The sequence below is a fragment of the Pinus tabuliformis genome, chromosome J, assembly GCF_031772625.1.
Source record: "Pinus tabuliformis cultivar Carrire ecotype Pingquan chromosome J, CPIR1, whole genome shotgun sequence".
Taxonomy (NCBI): Eukaryota; Viridiplantae; Streptophyta; class Pinopsida; order Pinales; family Pinaceae; genus Pinus; species Pinus tabuliformis.
In genome coordinates this window covers 91,121,555-91,127,554 of record NC_142295.1, presented here as the reverse complement: position 1 = coordinate 91,127,554, position 6,000 = coordinate 91,121,555, and positions in this window count along the sequence as shown.

Genomic DNA, 6,000 nt, shown 5'->3' with positions numbered 1-6,000 from the left:
ACTTTAATGGGGATGAAGGAGAAAGAAGAATTCACATATAAGCAGTCCATAGAACTATTTATTCATCCAACCCTCAGCCTTATGAGCAGCACTCCATTACCAAGGATCAGTGAAGAGATTGTCAAAGAACTTCAGTTCATAGATCAAGCTGCAACAGGAGATTGGTATTGCTACCAGAACTACACAGAAATCAAGGTTTTTGGCTGTGAGCTTCCACCCTACAAACTGCCAAAGTACCTCCCTGTTAGAATCTTTGCACTGGATTACTTGAGGCAAAGATTGAATGCAGATGAAGTACATTTTATAGCTACCAAAAAGAAATCACAATTTAAGCTCAAAGCTCAAGTTGGTCCCTTCATTTGTAATACCAGGGCAGCAGGGGAGGGAGCAGACAAACTGTTAAAAGAAATGAAATTTTCTCTCAGTTTCTCTTGTCATATGACCCATTGGGAGTCATCTCCAAACTCAGGGTGGAAAATAAGTTCACACCATATCATCATACAGCTAGGCCTAAGATAGAACAGTTCAAGAATCAGTTGGAATGGACAGAGAATACCCTCCAGGAGGCTGAGGAGAAGGTAGTCTCTACATCAAATATGAAAACTCCAATTGCATAGGAAGAGACAACCAAGAGAGGGAGGGAAGAATAATCTTCACCTGTACCAGAGGCAACAAGCCAAGGCTTCAAGGTTTTTCACAGGAAAAAAGAAACAAAGAGTCTCTATGAATGTTGATTCACAGTCTGGTGAACAGTCTATACAATTTCCAACTCAGTCAACCACTTCTCATGAACAACAGATAATCCAACATGTTGGAGGCATTCTAGAGAATAAAGAGGAAGACATCTTCCATGTCTTTAGTGAAATCAAAAGAAAGAATGAGGAATTGAAGTTTAATACTTACACCCAGTTCTGGAAGCATTATTCCAGCTCTCAAGCAAGGCTACTTTAAGTCTTTGACTCTGAGAAAGGGAAGATGCAAATGGATTCTTGCAGGCCCAAGTTCCCTAGCCTAGGACTGCAACACAATATCAAAAACACACTTCTTTTGAGTTCAGTGTTCAGGATGTGCATCCAATTGATCAAATTGAGATGCACAAACAAAATGGACAGATGATTGCTTCAACCTTGACAAACACTGCTATGAGTTTGTCAAAATTGCAGGTTACATTGGCCAACATTCAGTCACAACTAAAGTTGGAGAAGGTCTCCTCGTTAGCAAAGGATACCACGATTCAGTCCCTAGAAAATCTAGTGCTAAGGATGGGATATGATCCATCAAAAATAAATGTTGCAGAGGAGCTCATTAAGAAAAAGAACACTGAAGTTGCATCACTAAAGAAACAACTGAAACTACCAGCATATGAGGATCCAATGGCTAAAGAAATCGAGGAGATAGAGACTCAAAAGTCAGACATGATGAAGCTCATCATATAACATAATTTGCAAATAAAACAAATGGAGGAGCAGATGGAGAAATTAGTTAAGGAGAAGGAGGAAGCTATCAAGAACATTCAAACTTCAACAGATGTAGTTTCTCTTGCAGCAGTTCCCATCACCAGAGTTTCTACTACAGCCACTACATCAACAACATGTACAATAGAAGGAGCTGAACAGCTTACTGAAGCTGTTCAGAACCTGTCTATCCAGACATGAAAAATAAATAAATTAAAAGATGAACTCAAAGAATTACGACTTTTGAAGTCTATATCAGGCAGTACACACACAACTGAAACAAACAGTTTTAAAGGCCAAGTGGAAGTGTTAAAGAAAGAACTGACAGATTCCTTCATAGGAAATAAGTTGGGTTTAGCAAAAGAAATTCTGTGGGAAAAAATCATAGAGGCAATCAAGGAGATTTGGCCCTCCATTAAGATAATATTCCACCAAAAAGATCTTTTGGGGAAAGCTTAGGAAACAGTGGAATCCATAAATAGGCAGCTAGAGGATATGCCAGAGACTGCCTCTGACATAATCAAATTTCTGAATTCCAAGGATGACTATGAGCTTGAGGAGTTAAGGATAAGTGACAGAACTGCAACAATATTAGAAGTGAAGAAGATCATCACTAAGAGAAATCTTAACATTCAGCTACAAGAAAAGTGCAGCAATGTTAACAACATGGTTCACAGATTCTTCAACAAAATTGAACCTTTGATCAACAAAGGTTTACCTTCTATGATGGTTATTAATGATAAATTGATGCCAATTGAGGATTATGTCAAGAAGTTAACAGAGGTGGGCACCCATGCAACTTGAGTAGCCAATATCAAAGGATCAACAACACCAGCTCTCATAGTAAAAGCACTTAGGGATTCTTTCTTTATCCTGGATGAAATCAACCATATATTTTTGGTAAAACCCACTTTTACTAAATATACCGAGATGGATAAAATCTACAGGAGGGTAACAAAGACTTTTATCCCAGATAAGAAACGCTGGGAAGAATTAATAGATTTACTTGATTAAGGATTATTGAACAACATTCAGCTTCTCAGGGAACAGTCAGCTAGCTTCACCCACTTTTCAACTTTTTCAGTGATAGTCATCAAACAGCGCAGCACCAAAGCAGTGCGAGATCATTAGAAAGTTTTATTTTTGATTGTGTAAATAATCTATTTTTGTAAAAGCAGTTTAGGCTATTTTTCGTCCTACTGTTGTATAAATAACTCTCTTCACGAGTTATTAAGGGTTGCACCCTTGAAGAAGCATTTCTAGACATCTGATGTAATTAATTTTTCTGGATCATTAATACGAAGCAAAGGATTCTGAATTCTGTTTTGCATAGTTTGTGTTTTTGTAAGTGTTTCGAGTGTCATTCATTATCTTTTTCTTCATATACTTGTGTCTTGCAGAGATAACTAGGTAGGAGTAATTGTATTTCAATATATTCCTATAAACTTTATGAACTGATAATCTATAAAGAGAATGAATTAATGGACTGTTTGTTTAATTAATTCCCTCAAAATTACTAAATCATCAGCATCTTTTGTAAGCTCATGTGTAAACCTGTAAACATGGTTTAAAGGTTTTCATACTTATGATTATCGAGCTTTCAATTTGAAAACTGTGGCAATCATATTACTTTTCTGTTTCTGCTCATCATCATGAAAGCTATTTCACTGTGTAAATATTTATAGCAGCCCTCTGCTAAGATATTGATATTATTCAAGAGGTTAGGCACATCAATTCTATATCTGTTTTATCCATTGGTCTCCCAAATTAAAACAAAACCCCCAAAACATTTATCTTAGATGCTCTGGCATAATAACTGACCATTATTATCTCAAAGTTACAACAAGGCACTCAGTTGAGTTGGTACCTCTCAACATCAGGCTCAAACTCTCTAGATAGGTTGAGTGAGAACATTTAGCATCAAGCCCAAAATTACTAATGAATAGTGTGGCCTTTGGAGATTCACCATGAGTCTAAGACATTGACCAAGATGATGGTGAACCGAGACTAGTCTATATACCATGAGGTAGAGGGACCGAAATTAAGGTGACTCATTGATGCTAATGATGTACCAGGTGTCAAGAGCATTGACGAGGATTATGGTACACCATAAGTCAGATTTACCGACCGAAATTATGGTAACTAGTTGATGTTGTTGATTAACCATGAGCCATAGTTGCTAACTAGGTAATTAAATGATACTAATGTTGATGATGAATTGATATAACCTTTTCTTAAAGAAATTTGTCAATAAGAGAATATCTAAATAATCATTATGAATACCTCCCAAGCTAAGAGGGAGTGTTGAATTTTGTAGCTATGGTCGGTCTTCATAATTAATATTTTAGCCCTAGAAATATATGTAATAATAAATATAAGGCATGTTATTCATGTCCTTTTCAAAAGGAAAATTTTGAATTTTTAAAATTTAGGTTTTTAGCTTGAATAAAGTCAAGTCGACCCTCGAGAGATCAAGTCGGCCTAGTCGAAGTGGCACCTACTTGACCTCCCAAAAGGATATATAAAGTCACTCCTCCTCCATCATTTGTACACATTCAATTCACACACAAGCAAATATCTTTCTGTTCGTCAAGTGAAGGAGAAGAAAAGATAAATGTTGAAGTTCTCCAACTGTTGACCAAGTCTCTCTCTTTTATGATCTCACGCGTGTCTGTCTCTCTCTCTCCTATTGATATCACATGTGTGGAACAAGACTAAACTTCTTGGTAGATTATTTGGACATACCGATTTTTATGAGTGTAAAAGAAGGTCGAAATTTGACCCTAGCAGAGAAGATTAGGCCAAGTCTACTGGGCAACATTTTGACTTGTTATAAAGACAATTTGACTAGGTTTGACTAGGGCCAAATTGTTGGTTAGTTTGAATTTGAAATTGGTTAGAAGATTTATATGTATCTCTTGTTGAACTGGAGAATTTCTCTAAGGAAGAGGTTGTTGGGGATTTTCCCCAAGTAGGTTTTCCTAGGGTAAAAATCTTTTGTTCATGTTGAGCAGTCTCTCTATGATCTTACTCGCATTTTGTTTTTATTGTTGAGATCTGTTGTATAATTGCTTTATGATGAATATGAATGCAATAAAAGATTAACCTAAGAAATCATAAGACATAATTATCAGTTTAGAAGATCTTATGAAAAATCAACAACATGCACCCACCTTGTCATATCAAGCATCTAGATCATTTGGTGTCTCCATGGTTAGCGGTCATAGTCCAAAGAAGACCCTTCATAGACATCATAATGCGATGAAAAAATCCAAGTGCTACCTTGATAACCTTGTGTATTGTTGAGAAATATGCATGCTTTAGCATATTGGGGGCCATAGAGAACCATAAATCCTGTTGATTAAGTATATTGAGAGGATTAGAACCCATTCCAGACTAGGTCTTAGTTGATGAAAGGAATTTTTAAATGATTAGTCATGTGTGTGCACACAAATTTAAGTGTCAAAACCAGTGATGGTTATAATCCAATTGGACATATTTCTCTTTAATTGTTTTAAATTATTGTGCGATGTACCAGAACAATTTTTCCAACTCTTTTACTTGTTTCGAACAATCCCATCAAATGATTAAATATTCACTTTTGTTACTAAAGTACAAAAAGTTCATTGTGTTCCTTAAGAGCCTCTTCCACTAGGGCTTTTGCTTTCTTTAAAAATGTATCGGTATAAAGTACCTAAATACAAACATATATGTGCATTAAAATGAATAATTAACCTAGATATTTACTTTTCTCATAATTTGAATTATTTTTTAGAGTTTGTTTGTGTGGGGAGCACTATTGCTATTCTCTCTAGCATTGGTTGACTTGTTCATAAATAAGCATGTCACAAAGTGGGATATGAACTAGGGTGAAGGAGGATAACAATTTTTCTCTATCTACTCAACCTACACCAAATTGATGTCTATAAATACACACATATACAAATATTTAAAACTAATAATTAATTATGATGTTGTTTATCATTAATATAACTAATAAAATGTATTTTACAAATATAAGGAATCAAACCTATCTTTAGATTGTCAATTATATACTTGAACATATACTTGAACATGGAACCAAAACACCCAAAGTTATTGTTGTTTTCACAAGTGATGAGGCTATGAAAAGTAATTAAACCTTTTCACAAGTAAGGAGGCCATGAAGAGTAAATAAATCTTGAAATTTAGATAACTCACTCATTGCATGATTGAGGACATGGAACATGAAAAATAAATGATATTCATTGTCAACAATCTTCTTTACATTACAAAATTTACAAATTAATTTATTTAAAATTGTTTTTACACTTGATCACCCACAAATGTCACCATGAGGGTCCTGAACATAGTTTCTAACTTTGTTATCTAAACCCAAAATTTTGGAAAACCCATAATGGTGAAAAACTAAGTTTTATTAATTAAAATAAGATTTGTAAAATTTTGATAATATTTCTATTTCTTTTTATACGAGATATAACAAATATATTAAACACAAATTATATATATATATATATATATATATATATATATATATATATATATA